Source organism: Halichoerus grypus, chromosome 8, assembly GCF_964656455.1.
Source record: "Halichoerus grypus chromosome 8, mHalGry1.hap1.1, whole genome shotgun sequence".
Lineage (NCBI taxonomy): Eukaryota > Metazoa > Chordata > Mammalia > Carnivora > Phocidae > Halichoerus > Halichoerus grypus.
The window spans coordinates 18,019,385-18,035,017 of NC_135719.1; the positions used below are offsets into that span (position 1 = coordinate 18,019,385).

General features: G+C 42.3%; 1 long non-coding RNA gene across 1 annotated transcript in view; it reads right to left on the bottom strand.

Moving 5' to 3' along the window:
* LOC118544867 (uncharacterized) overlaps positions 1-15,633 on the bottom strand; it is a 487,120-nt gene that overhangs the window by 199,598 nt on the left and 271,889 nt on the right. The window lies entirely within an intron of this gene.

The window sequence follows — 15,633 nt, forward strand, 5'->3', positions numbered from 1 at the left end:
TTCAAATCCTGGAACAGAAATGAACAAAACCCAACATACATGGAACTTGTCCCATATGCCAGGCATGGTGCTGAAGTGCCCCATCATCTTACAATAAATCTAAGACATCCATCCCACAGAGGCGGAAAGAAAGGCTGGAAAAAATAGGATGAGTCCACAGGGACAGAGCAGAGATGTGAACGCAGATCTGTCCTACCATCCGGTCGTTCTCAGGATTCTGATGACACCCATTTTGTTATTTTGCCCATAATCCCATAGTTTTCTTTCTTTTTTTTTTTTTAAAAGATTTTATTTATTTTTGACAGAGAGAGAGAGTGTACAAGCAGGGGAAGAAGCAGGCAGAGGGAGAGGGAGAAGCAGGCTCTCCGCCGAGCAGGGAGCCCGATGCGGGGCTCGATCCCAGGACTCTGGGATCACGACCCGAGCCGAAGACAGACGCTTAACCATCTGAGCCACCCAGGTGCCCCAATCCCATAGTTTTCATGAGGAAAATCGGCTGCTCTCAAGAATCCCTGGCTAGCTCTCAAACAGAGGTGGTCACTTTGAGCACATTAAGTACTCACGCTGTTTCCTGCTCATTTGCAGTGGAATACACTCAGGGCTTTCTTTTTCTCTAAGACCTTGGACAGAAACATGGTTTCACAATGCATCTAGGGTTAAAAGGACAGTTTTCTTCTAAAATGTCTACTTCTCTGAAACTCATACGCTTTGTTCCAAATCTGTGGTCTGAATTCTTGGATTCATTATTCACATGGTTCCTTTTTGAATCGTGAACCTTAGTACAGTTGTACAGGCTCTGTGCTAGGCTCTGTGGGGGACCAGCAGTGAGAAAGACAGACAAACCCCACTTGCTCACCTTCAAGAAGAACCGTATATATAAAACTAACCAATGAAGACACTAAGTCTAGATGTTATGACTGTATTATCCAGGGCAATAAGATAAGAAGAGGACCTCTATGAGTTCAATTCTATAGTGTCTTGTGTGTACGTCTTAAGAGGTCTTTTGAACAGAAAGATCTTTGAACCTATGCTTCTCTATTTTAGTTTTTTGGGGAACCGGTATGGATGGTGTTTATTTTGGGAAATAGAGTAAATATTCCCAAGTTTGGAAGAGTCAGCCTATCAGAAGATGCAAACCCAACATTCCATTTCTAAAACAGGACACCTCAATCATCAGACCTCTTTCTCTGGGGAATGGCCAGCCAGCGTCTTCAGCAATTATACCAGTCAGAGGAGAAATTTCCGTGACTTCCGTGGGCCATAAAAATCTGATACCGTCAGCAAACTGGAAGGCATTTCCAGTGAAGGTGGCTTCATATACAAAAGCAGCAGAACTGAGTACCACAAGCTCATGGCAAACCGCCAGGCCTGTTCCAGGACCCAGCCCTGCTCAGTGATGCTTATTCATCTGGGAGACTAATCCTAAATCTCAAATCCAAGCTGTGGGGCAAATAAGGCACCCAGGGGAGACTTTCTGTGCACCTGAGCACTCAGAGACACGCTCCACTTGCAAACACGTGAAAGAACCTGAAAAAGTAATCTTTTTTTAAGTCTTTAAAACATGAGAGAGCTGACCAAGACAGGGAGGAATTGCTAAGCCAATATGACAGAGAAACTGCTTACGTGGATAGGTACATCAACTGGGAAGAAAGGTTTGCCCTAAGGGTACTTGTCAAGCCCAGAAATTTTTAGATTTCCTACTGACAGCCTAAGGGGGCAAAGAGGATAGAAATGACAGGTTTGGCAAGGTCTTTTTTTTACAGTAATGGAACTGTTCTAAAATAAGCTTATTGTGATGGTTATATAATTCTTTATATATGCTAAAAATTCGTGGACTTGTACACTTAAAATGGATGATTTGTATGATATGTGAATTGTATCTCAATAAAGGTTGGGGGGGGAACTCAGTGAAGTGAGATCACTTTCTATTTGAGGGCAAAGTTAGGGGGAAACTGTCTTCTAGAAGCTGGCTGGCCTCCCCCTTCCCCACCCCAACTGATCTGCTCTGTTGCCAGGCACATGTTTACCTTAGAGACAGAGCACCCCCCCCCCCCGGGTTCTGAGCCTCAGTTGAGACCCATAGAACACTGGCCCTTGGAGGCAGAGCTGTGGAGCCCTACACAGCCATGGAGGGCCTGCTGCCTGCCATCAGATCCACTTTCCAGTTGGTCCTAGAGCCCCTGTGGGGTGCCCTGCTGGTGATTTCTGAAAGCTGGAGACATGTTTCAGTTCTCCATGAGTTTCCCTGGGACATGCTGGCATATAATGTAATACTGATTTTGACAGCGAAGAAACGACACATTTGGAGAAGTGTGAAGGTGCTAGGCAAAAGGTGTTTGGCCCACGCTAAAGTCTGTGGAAAAGGTAGTGGGAATATGGGACCAATGACACAAGCTGATGATGCCCCAGGGCTGCCTGGGGTGGAGGCCAGTCTTCCCACATTACAAACCTTATGCTTCTCAGCAGTAAGTACTAACCGCTGTAGGCTGTCACTTCAGAACACCATTGACTTTCTGAAAATGGCGCAGAAGACCCAGCCTCCTAAACTTTCCCAAGTGACTGGTGATAGACCCATCTTAAGAATGTCAGAGAAGAATGGAAAACAACTTTGGAAGAAAATAATGGACGATTTGAATGGAAACACTGACGTTCTAGAGAGTCCAGAACTGTTCGCCCAAGAAATCGCGAGATGGAAGCAGAGACTCCAGGAAACGGAGCAGGAGAAAGAAAGGCTAGAGCAGTCGAACGCAGGAATGCAGCGGGCTCTGAAAGAGAAAGTCAGCCAGTTAATACCACTGGGTGAAAACCTTCTGAAGGCCATCCCCTGGCCTTGTCTCCTTGGAGATCTCTTGGGTCACGTCAACTGGGAAGTCAAGCAAAAGAGGGAAGCAGAAAATGACAATCAGCCCATCCATCGGTCAGAGGGTGATCTGAAGGGTGTCACTGACGATGCTGATTCCAATGTGTCCCTTCAAAGTGCTGAAGAGAAAAATGAGGAACTAGCCAGACAACTGTGGGAAGAAAAGCGAATCAATGAAGAGCTTATGGGACAAATCACAGATCTTCGAGCCAAGGAAGCCTCTTTGCAGACAGAAAATTCACAGCTTCAAAGTGAGATTCAGCAGTTGAAACGGAAGCTTCAACTTCTGCCTCAATTATATCAAGAATACACCAGGGAACTTGAGAGAAAATCATTGGAGAAGGAAGCGCAGTGCTCAGACATTGAGAAGAGTCTTTCCTACACGTGTGGAAACATCGAGTCCGCAACTCAGATTCGCAACTTATACAAGAAGATGGCCGAAGACACCCGCAGAGAACTGGAGGAGAACACCTTGCACTGTCTAAAGGACATCCTCTTCTATGCGAATAAAGTCCAGGAGAGCTGGATGGCAGCTGTGCTTACCGAGCGAAAAGTCAAGGAGCTAAGGAAAGAAAATGATCACATCAGGCAAATGTTGGCCAAAGCGGAGTTCAACTTCCCGCCTTTCCCAAGTGGCCGTTTTGCTCCTGCTCCCCCACAGGCAGCCCACGGAGGCCCAGAAGTGTCAGGGGACCCCCTGGATCCTCAGCACCCCCAGGAAGGAGAAGAGCCAGGCCGCGAGGGCTCACGCATCCAGGGACACCCGCAGGTTTGACTGAGCTCACCGCAACCCGGTCCTGAACGCCCACAACCACGGCATAACATCTGCATGTGTTTTCTGTCTTTGAAGTAGTTTTCACTTATCTCTTTTTGGTTTAGATACTGCTATTTAATTGATATTACAATTGCTTTTATTTAAGTAGATTTAGCATTATAGTTTTCAGATAGTATTTCTCCAGTAAAGTGTCATTTCCTGTAATTCTTACAAATATATTGTTTTCACATCATCAGACCCTCTAGAATTAGATAATATTAAGTATTGTATTTTGATTTAAATTAAAGATCCACAATTACTTTAACAACTATTGAAATTTGGCATGGATACAAACATTTAAAATAACATTTTTCTATGGCATGAGCATTTTTGTAGGCCATTTTGAAACTCACGAGCATGTATTAGAAGTCTGTACAAGTAATTTAATATATATCTGAATAAATTTTGATTTAAAAAAATTGGAAAAAAAATCCACTATTCCAACTTCATAATATTTTGATTAGACTAGCTTTAAATTCATAAATTAACTTATCGTAGTTTAAGGTTTACAATTTTTTTCTCCTCTTGTTAACTTTTTTAAACGTTTTTCTTTTGTTTAAGATATTGTTTGCTCTTTAGACGTTTCTAAATTTTATGCAGTGAAAATGAAGGTTTTCCCTTGATGGCAAGCAAACACACACACACACAGCCCACCATGCCGATTCCAAGGCACCCTGAGTCGGTATGTCAGGAACCGAGGATAATATAACAGGAAAGAAAGCTGCAAAATTGTAAAAAAATTTTAAAGAAAGAAAGAAAGAAACCATGCTCACACAATTTGTATAATATACCTAACTCATATACACACAAAAGGAGAGTTGCCCAGAAAGTGAGGAAAAAGCAGGGGGAGACTCCCAGATGCTAACAACAGGGGAAGCTCTTCCCAGCCCTGGGACTGCCTGGAGGGAGAAGGGGGGTGCAAGTGGGGGGCTGTCCTCAAGGAAGACAAAGATTTGCTGCAGGTACACATGACAGCCACCAGAGGGCATGGGAGCGCAGGCCAGGGGAGTGCAGGGCAATAACTTGGAGAAGGACCAGCACACTTGGGTCTATACAATCTAAAGTGTGTGTGTGTGTGTTACTGCATTAATTCATATCCGTTTATTTAGTACAGGCAGATCTCAGAGATCGTGCAGATTTAGTTCCAGGCCACCACAATAATGCAAATGCCACCATAAAGCAAATAATTCAATAATTAATATTTTTCTGGAAGTCATTTTTTTTCTGGTTTCCCAGTGCACACAAAAGTTATGTTTATTACACTACACTGTCATCTAGTAAGTGCACAATAGCATTATCTCTAAAAAAATAAAAATTAAACCATGTTGAATTAAAAAATATTTTCTTGCTAATAAATGCTAACCATCGTCTGAGCTTTTAGCACGTTGTAATCTTTTAGCTGATGGAAGGGTCTTGCTTCAGTATTTGCTGACTGATCAGGGTGGTGGTTGATAGAAAGCTGTGGCAATTTCTTCAAAGAAGACAACTACGAAGGTTGCCGCCTCAGCTGACCCTTCTTGTCACAAAAGACTTCGCTGTATCGGGCAGCGCTGTGGAGGGATGTGAAGAAATTGGAGCGCTGTTGGGTGGGAATGTGAAACACCATAGCTGCTGTGGAAAACAGAGTGGAGGCTCCTCCAAAAATTAAAAAGAGAGATACCATATGATCCGGTAATCCCACTTCTGAATATGTATCGCCCAAAACTGAAATCAGGATCTGAAAGGGGTACCTGCACTTCTAGTTTCATAGAGCACTATTCTTAGTAGCCCACGAGAGAAAGCCATCCAAATGTCCACCAACGGATGGATGGATGGGCTCAGAGAATATGGTATGAATGAGTAAAGAAAACGTAACATTATTCTGAAAAGAGAAGGAAATTCGGTCACACGCTACAATATGGATGAACCTTAAGGATAGTATCCTATGTAAAATAAGCCAGTCTTACACACACACACACACACACACACACACACACACACACACACACACCAGATATTGTCTGATACCTCTTATATGAGATCTCTAAAGTTGGTGAAAAATAAAATAAAAAATAAAGCAGTCCAACTCCTACAAACAGAAAGTGGACCCGTGGCTGCCACGGGCTGAGGAGTGAAAGGAATGGGTGGTTATTGCCTGGGTATAGAGTTTCAGATTTGCAAGATTAAAATTTCTAGCAATCTCCTGCTCAACTTTGTGAATTTAGATAATAATACAAAACTACCAAACTTAAAAAGAATTAAAAGGGAAGATTTCATGTCATGTGTTTTTTACCACAATTTGAAAAAAAAAAAAGGAAATGTGAGATTTGGGATTTGAGTGGTGGGGAATTAGACTTGAGCTCTGTCTCCGACCAATGACTTCACCTCTCTACGTTTCGGTTGAAGGAGTTGATCTAAATAATTTTTAAAGGTTCTACCCAGTTCTAAAATCTAATTGCTTTATAATTATAAAGAGAATATCTTAGCCATTGACTCTAAGACAAAGACCTCTATAGTACAAAATGTTGACCTCCTTATCTTCCAAAAAATCCCTCCACTACACCTTGTCAGTCGTATCAGAGAATCATTTCACATTGGATGCTCAGTGATCGGCATCTCACTAAAGTAATTCATGCTGAAAACAACATGATGATAACTTGAAAAAGGACGTTTACCTCAAGCCGAAGGAGGACCAAATTTTAAATATTCATATTATGCTCATTATATTTTTGATCACTAATCTTTACTGGATGTGTATGAGAAAGATGAGAGCAAAGGTCATTAGAAGAAAGAAAACTATCTCTGAAATGACCCTGATATCAGGTGAAGATCATCTGAATGCAGGAAGTACTAGAGGGATGGAAAAGAAGGAGCAGAATTACGACAGGTTGAGGATGGAACTTGGTGGGTATTAGACAGCAAAGGATCAGAGGATTTTCTAAGGTTTCAGTCGGGAGGGATGGGGGTAACAATGAAACAAGCAATGTTTGTAGAAAGGAAGGTGCATATGTCGAAACACACAGGAGAGAGATTGGGTCCTGGGATGAAGAGGCATCCTGGGGAGACTGCATGGGTACTTCTACATAGTGTTTGAAGAGAGACAAGAGCAGCAAGGCCTGGACCGATCCTTGGGGCACAGCGGCAGTTAAGCCAAAATCCTCACACTTGCAGCAGGTGTCTTCGGTGTTACAGAGTGTGATGAATAAGAAAGCTTATGAACGAGGAAGAAGAGGCCCTGGCAGGGGTGTAAACAGGGAGGAGGAAGTAACCAAGACAGAGAAATGAAGCCAAAGGGGCCAAGGGTGAGACAAAAGAGCGCCCTGCAGCAGAAGTCAGAGGAAGGGGCTGGTGGGGAGGTGTTGGTTAGTGTATCTTTGCTGCCAGAAACGTATGGGAAGGAGGACATCCAAAGTGAGAAAATTCCTGAAAAGGCAGGAAGAGAAAGATTTTCAGGCTCAGACAAGAGAATCAAGTTTGGAAATAGAGGCGGGAACGGTGGAAGGATGCGTGTAGAAAGAAAGGTTATTTGTTGGAATGTATGGCCACAAGCCACAGCAAAAGAACTTTGCAAGCTCAAGTAGAAAGGAATTTATTTGGAAGGCTTTGGGGCAACTCCCAAAATGCATGCGAAGACCAGATAACCAGACTCGGCAAGAGGGCTGAACCAAGGGAGACTGGGCCTAAAAAAGACAGGTGAGCTCCAAGCACAGCATGAGCTTGGGTTAGGCCCCATCACTGGTACTAGACACATACCAAGAACACAGGTGTCATCTGGTCTCCTCTACGGTCACCTCAAAGCTCTGAAATCCCCAACTGTCCTCCCAAGATTCAAAAGCCCGGTGCCAAGTGTCTTCTTAGCTAACCCTCCATTATCTACCCACTCTCCCCCCGCCATGACTTCTAAGAGCACCTGACTATTCCGCTTTCTGAGACATACTTGATGTCCCACCAGATACCCAGGGCAGACATTCTTTACAAAAATAAGGCTCTTACAAAAACAAAATAAAACAAACGAACCAAAAGCCTCAAAGAGTCAAAAGTAGTCAAAACAAGAGACACTTGTCTACCACTTCCCACCTCGCCAATTCCCAGACCTACATTTCAAAACCAAAAGCAAAACAACGTATATGATGCAAAAGTCTTCTGCCTCACATAAAAACAGTCTGACTTCGTACCGCCGAAAACACTCTACTTCCCAGAGCAAGCCATTAAAATCTCTCCACTCTATCCAAGCTCCAGCCCCAAGACCCCCGACTGACACCCTTTCCTTTGGTTTGCATTCTCTAGCAAGCTTGTTCTGGTATTTTGCAAACCACAAAGCAGTGACAAAGTCAGACAACACTAATGCATGTATAAACTTGGTGGAAAGAGATTGAAAAGGAAGTTAAAACACTGAGATGATACAATAAGGCACGAAACTCTAGGTAATGGCTTTAGTTCTCTTCTCTGTGGAAGGTCTCCGCTGTGGGTAACATCAACGGCTTCCCTAGGCCAGAGCCCCCTCCACGTCTACTTTGCCTTCAGCCAGCACTTTTGCAGCTGGGGACACTTAATCCTCGGGGTGAGCCTGTGACCCTCAATGTCACACATGAAGATGTCGGCTCTGGGTCATCCTGCGTGTATAGGATTACAACAGCCTTTCAGAACTGCCTTTCACTAACTTTTTCTTTCTTTTTAAAACATCCTTTGGTTTTATATTGGGCAAGAGCAAAAATAAATTTACTTGATAGTAAATTGCCCCTACCGTACAATTACAAAATGCTGCTCTTTACCACATTGTAAGATTTCAATACGCAGCCAGCCTATTTCTGATTTCTTCATGGGGACTAATGTGATATAATAACAAAGATGGCTGTATCCTCACCAGGTAATTCAAATCCCCACTTAAATCCTCCACAAGTGGCCCCAACTTTTCTCTTGTCAAAATAAAGACTAAGACGCAAGATGGTTTAGGAACAAATGAAAACTCCATCGCCTTCAACCGAACTCTAGCTCTATCTGTGTAAATAGTAAGCAGTATTTCCCTCTGATTAAACCATCTTTCATTTAAAGAACTATTTCACACTTGAAATTCTTAGGCCATATGCAACTGTTATGGGATAAACTGCGTTCCTCCAAAATTTATGTTGATGTCCTAACCCCAGGTAACTCAGAATGTGAATGTATTTGAAGATAGAGCCTTTTAAAGAGTGATTAAGCTAAAAGGAGACAATTAGGGTGAGCCTAATCCAATCTGACTGATGTCCCAATACGAAAAGGAAATTTGGACACACAAAGGGACACCAGGGACATATACACAGAGAAAGAAGGCAGCCATTTGTAAGCCAAGGAGCAAAGCCCCAGGAGAAACCAAAGCTACCTCTACCTTGATCTTGGATTTCCAGGCTCCAGACTGTAGGAAAATACGTTTCTGTTGTTTAGCCCCCAGTCTGTGGTACTTTGTTATGGCAGTCCTAGCAAACTCATACAGCAACCCGTACAAAGAGACCAACTGAATTATTAGTAAAGAAAACAATGTATGAATTGCCATCTACTTTCATCGGTGTTTTAAATATTTTTCCCATGTCATGAGTGGATGGATTTTGTAATTCCCAGTAGGAAAACATACCTGAAAAGCCTAATGGCAAATCAGTTGTAAAATGTTTTTGCTGTGTTGGGGCAGGCAGTAAGGACTGTCTTCGAAGTCCCCCGACTTACTTTATTAGAAGGCCAGATAGATGCTGGCTGCTTGCATGACTGTGTCCCTCGTTAAGTGATCTGTGTTGTTTTTCTTTCAGCAAAGGCTTTATTTGTTTAAAAGACATGAGTCTTGACTTCCAAATTCAAGTGACCATTTGCAGATAAGATTCATAAGTGTCCTAGGTCCACTGCCCCCACCTCAGACTCTCAGACAGGGAGTGTTGTACAGGTGACTTATGAATGAAGCAATCCCAAAGGGAAATTAAGTCAGAAGATCAGGAAAATAAAAAGGAGGAAGCCAAATAAGGACATGTCTTCAAGCAAAGTTTTACAGATAATCACTTCAGGTTTATCCCACGATGAGGATCACTGGATCATGAGAGTATAATTTGCACCTCAGCCCTGTCCTGACCCAAGGCAACAGCCATGGAACTTTCCAACTCCCAAATCCATCAGTCACTGGCTTAGGGGAGAGGAAATTGCCAGACTCTACCAGGCCAATCCTTTGGGGGGAAAAAAAAGAGCTTCAGAGGCTGTCTATTGGGACCAAAAGTGCCTCAAAGTCCTGGGGCCCCAAAAGTAAAATAAAAGTGACTTGAGGACGTCTGGTGGGAATACCAGCATTATACATCACAGTAAACACTGAATCATTCTTTTTCTTCAGCTCATCTGGAAGATTATGGGTCATATTCTAGAAAGTCACCTAGACTTTTGGGGTCTGCATTGCTTTAAGAACTTCAGCATCACTCAGATTTTTATTAGGTCCAGATATTCCTATCATTTCTACCATGCCCCGCCTCCTATTCCAGGCATTCCTTCCTCAGGGAAACCAGCTGAAATGAGCTACCTGAGCTATAGAGTCTCTGTGTTCCCTCTTCCTCTGCCCCGCGCCCCACCTTCTTCTCAAACCTTCTTCACCCGGCCCATCCTCTTTCTGAGGGTCTCTCTCTCTCTCTCTCTCATCACATCCTTCACTCCTACTCTCTGATGTTCTACATTTTTCTGGACTCTTGGTTGGATTTCTTTCAGCACTGTGCTGGCATCCTTATTGTAATCTGGTTGACAAACAAGAACAGTATCATGGGCTGACTTTCCGCAGGGTCTTAGAAGACTGCGTGCTTTCTCCCGCCACCCCGGGCTGGGTTGAATTAGGACTTACATTCAGGTCTCTGTCATGGCCTCCAGTGGGAGCATACACGTTTTGCAGTCTGAAAAGTCCCTTGATTTCTTGGCCTTTATATTGACTAATTGAGAATTTGGCTTAATAGGATACAGCAAAAGTAGGCATAAGAGAAATGTGAGTCATATGCTGATACAATTTAATTGTGCCTGTGGAGCCTGCTCAGGCCTAATCTTTACATAGTGCTTGGATAGGGTGACGCTTTGCTGAATGGAATAGATACACAGGTCATAATGAGTAACTCAGGGCCTAGGGTCACCTGGTTTTCCATAACCAGGAGTTCAGTTTTTATCAAGGCCCAATATCAACCCCAAAGCTCTTTCTGTAGAAGAGAAGAAATTCCTGCTAAAAAGTAACTTGACTAAATCCTCAGTGGTCTGAGATTCTCCTCTTGGGGTTTGTCATTGTCTCCTCCAGTATCTTGATATACTTCCAAAACTTTAAGTGCCATTTATTGGATCTGCTTAGACTGCAATCTGGACCGTCTAGGGAAAATTGTTCTGGATCCCATTCCAATTGGGACACTGTATTAATTTTCTAGGGCTGTTCTGTTGTAACAAATTACCACAAACTCAGTGGCTTCAAACAGCAGGAATTGATTCTCGCACTGTTCTGGAGGTCAAAAGTTAAGCATCAAAGAGTTGGCAAGGTTGGTTTCTGCTAGAGGCTCTGACGAGAATCTGCTCCATGCTCCTCTCCTAGATGTTGGTGCCTGTGGCAATCTTTGGCGTTCTTGGCTTCTAGATGAATCACTCCAATCTCTGCCTCTGTCTTCCCATTGGCCTCCCCTCTGGGTCTGTTTGTATCTTTCCCTTTTCTTATAAAGATATTTATCATTGGATTTAGGGTACATGTGTTTATAAGGGTGATCTAAATCTAGGATGGTTTCCTCTAAGATCCTTGACTTAATTATGTCTGCAAAGACTCCTTTTCCAAATAAGATAACATTTACGGGTCTTGGGATTTAGGACGTGGACATATATTTCAACCCACCATAGAATTATTTCTGATTACTCAGTTATTAGCTTTAAATATCCATCCAAATCTAACATATATTCTTACTAGTACACAATACAAGGTGGAGGAAACAAAGGAAACCTGTCTTTTACTTTGGAAAAAAATACCCCAACATCTCTAAGACTATGAGGTAGTAGGGTTTTCACAGAATTTATGTCCCTTTCCATGACATACATAAGTTTTACTAAGGCCAAAGAATTTTCTTGTATTCATATTCTAGCAGCTCATGTCACCAGTATATTTGGCCCATGTAATATGTTATGAATGAGTGAGACAGTCATGCCTCTGTAGACTAAATTGTGGCATGGAGCCGAACAGTTGAAATAATTCTGAGGTAAGATGGTTATGACATGCTGTTAGATATCTACCTACGTAAAATAAACTATCCCAGTGGATCAATAGGAGCACTTTTATTGCTTTGCTCCTCGAAAGAGATCACCTCCAAATAATAAATGCAATTGGAGTTCCCACCTGCTAAGCTTTAACAATTCATTTTCATTCTCCAAGACCAATCCAAGATCAGCTGACCTGGCCAAACCTGAGAGTTAAGTAAAAACAAAATAGAAATCACCATCCTCACATCTCGAGCCTTACTTAATGCCCATCACCCAGTGTGATGAGCACTGCATCTTACACACAACCGATAAATTATTGAACACTATGTCTGAAACTAATGATGTACTATATATGTTGGCTAATTGAATTTAAATAAAAATTAAAAAAAAACATCATCCTCATATTTTCCCAGGAAAAAATTTTTTGGGGGTAGCATTAAATTTAGACATTTCTCCATAGAAATTGTAGTATCTTTGCTTTATTAGTTTGATAGCTAGAGGGAGCTCCATAGGCTTCAACTTGGCTCTTCTTACCTTAATAGCTCTTGTATCAAAATCTGGAAAGCCAGTTCTTCTAGGATAGAGGGTATACATAGCAACTACATGCTCACCAACCAGATAATTGATTTTGTATCAGATAAAAGGGTTTGTGATCTACTAAAAGTATGAGAAGCATTTGTGAATCAAAACTCCATTTGTTTCTTGACCCTTGTAAGACTCTATTATGACCAGTGCAAAGCAATGGTACACTGAGATCCCAAGAACTGATGTTACATATAGCCAGTGTCCAGTGACCCTCGGAAGATTTGAGTAGCTCATTCTCTTTAGGGGGAAAAACAAAAAAACCTGCTACATAGCTGAAGGGAAGTTAAATAAAAGATTTAATCTGTGTATTTCTGACTTTTTTTTTTCAAAACCTCAAAGGTACTCAGTTTGAGAATCAGGCAGTGAGGTATGACATTTTGATCCAAATTCTATTCTCTCCAGACCAGGAGCTAATTTTCAATTATAAGAACCACGAGAAAGGGGATTTCCACTTTGGAGAAGATGGACTATTCCCAATATTTTTCAATATGGACTCTTCTCAGTATTTTTCTCTGTTCCTCTTACTAAGTACAACTAAAAATCCTGGATGTCTTCTCTATTTAAAGGAGAAACAGAAAAATCCACAAATACAGTTGGAGACTTCAACACCCCTGTCAACACTTGATGAAACAACTCAACAGAAAATCAGCAAGTATAGAGAATACAAGATACCCTCAACCAATAGGATCTAAATGACATTTATACAATATTCCACCCAGCAACTGCAGAACACACATTATTTAATTGCCTGTGAGACACATATCAAGATAGACCATGTTCTGGGCCATAAAACAAACCTCAACAAGTTTAGAAGAACTGCAGTGATACAGAGTGTGTTGTCTGACCACAGCAGCATGAAACTAGACATCACTCATGGAAAGAAAACAGGAAAATCTTCAAACACTGAGAAACTAAAAACACACTTCTAAATAATACATGGATCAAAGAGGATGTCTCAAGGGGGAAAAAAAAAAAATTAACCTGCATGAAATTATGTAAACCCCTCATTCCTTCTTTTCAGCTCTCTGGGGTATGAGGGCAGCTGTCTCATTCTATCTTTCTGGAAGATTCCATGCCTAGTGAGCCTTCTAATGATAGAGACACCATGGCCCCAATACTGACTCTCAGTGGGCAGTTTTTTCCATATTACCACATGCAATAATTACATCAGTTATTTAAATATTTAAATGTGGCTTTCAGAATCCTGTTTCTTAAGAGAAAAGAAATTTTATTACCTTCAGCCACACCTCAGCCAGATAGACAACCCCAGATAGCCACTGCTGTTCTATCCCCTTAGATTATACTGCCTTCAAGACACTCCTGGATCCCACACTGTAGATCACTGGGTGTAAGGACACTTGGTTTCATACAGTGGAGCCCAACTCTGCCTATGGAGACTTGGTAACTTCCAGAACTGATGGGAAGCTGGGTAACCAGGCTTTGAAACTCAGCTGGGATGAGGAGAGACCAGACAACAGTGAGTATAAGCATCTTCTTCCACAGAACTATCCTTTTAGGACATCTCCACCAGCGACACTATCACTAGACCTCAACATCATCATTGCAGGACTCCTGATGCTTCCATAGCGCCCCCCCACCCCCGAATAATGTTCCAACTCTCTCTACAGGACACGACCACTCATTTAGGAATAAACGTCCCAGACAAGAACATCCATCTGGCCCCCATGCCACCAAGTCAGGATTCACAACTGCATTTACTTGCTTTCACCCTAATAATTATGCTGTCTTGTTTCCCAAGGATGGCCTTTAAGATCTCGGTAAATTCGAAGTGTGGAGGTAAATGATGGGTGGATAGAGGAGATGAAATTGATGGGCTAAAGAAGGTGGATTAAAAATAATCTATTATTAAATTCTTTATTTGCCTCTACCCATTGATTGGCAGAAGGGATGGAATGCCCAGGCCAAATTTTATGGTGAAATTTACTGTATTACCTTACTGAAAAGACCAGGAGTAGATCTGACTTTAATTGATAATTAATCCAGAGTTCAACGGTCCAGACCTTGGTTTTTGTCTGCTTCTCAGAATCCATCCCCTCACCTACGCCTCAGACTCAGTCTTCTACTCCACATGGTGACAAGAAACCTGCTGCTTCCCTGGGGTCCTGGTCCTCTCAGCTTTAAGCCAAGTAATAATAAGAAGAAGGGTCTCAAGGGTCTCTTTCATTTGAGTTCAGCAAACCCTCAGTGTTTCTCACTATGTTAGCCCCGAACACATTCCCTAAACCCTAACCTGTCACCACAGTCAATATGATGTTCTGCATTGATTGGCCAGGCTGGTCCAATTCCTAACTTTTGGAGGGGTCTAGAGCAAGATTATAAGTAGAGGCCCCTATAATATATGTCAAATTATTTTAAAATTATAAATCAAATGACATGTTAAATAAAATATATTCTACCCTCTTAACAATATACTTTAACAATAACCTGGGAGGAAGGTCTGCATTTAGAATTCTTAGACTCCTTAGAGGCCTGCTCTGGAATATGGGCATCATGGAAAAGGGTAGCCCAAAGCCTGATGAATTCTCTTTCCTTTCTTGCCTCTGGTCTACGGCCTGATGAATTATCTTTCTTTTCTTGGCTCTAGCCTGTAGCCATATGTACACATGTGGTCACTCTGGCATGCACATCCATACTTGGTCCACAATGCCACAAACAGCTAGCTATTAACCACCCCGGTGAGCACATACCAGCTGCCTTGTCTGCTCTCAGGAGAGGGAAGAGGCCACCATGTGACTTGGAAGCAGGTAGAGATGTTTAGGCAGGTCATTCTGGGATCCTGGTTACTTAGATCTAGAACATGGACAAAAATGGGAAGTGGGGGGTCCTGTTGGGCATATCAACTGGGCTCAGTGTATTCTCCACAGTTCAGAAGAATATGATGCAGGAAGGCTGAAGCAGGACCCAAGATAAGGTCCTACTTGCACAGATCTGGGGGCAGTGCTGAGCAGAGGGTCAGCTTCTTTTCCTTCCTTATAGCCAGGAGTGAAATCAACACCATAGGAAGCACAGGGCCATTGAATGAAGATCTAGGAGTGGTCCTCCAGAAAGAAATTAGAGATCGCCCTCAGACTTTGGATAAATGGATATCGGGTGGCCAGGAAATAGCAAACGCCAACTGCACGCGTGACTTTAAATATGCTTTAAAATTGGACAGGTGTTTTTG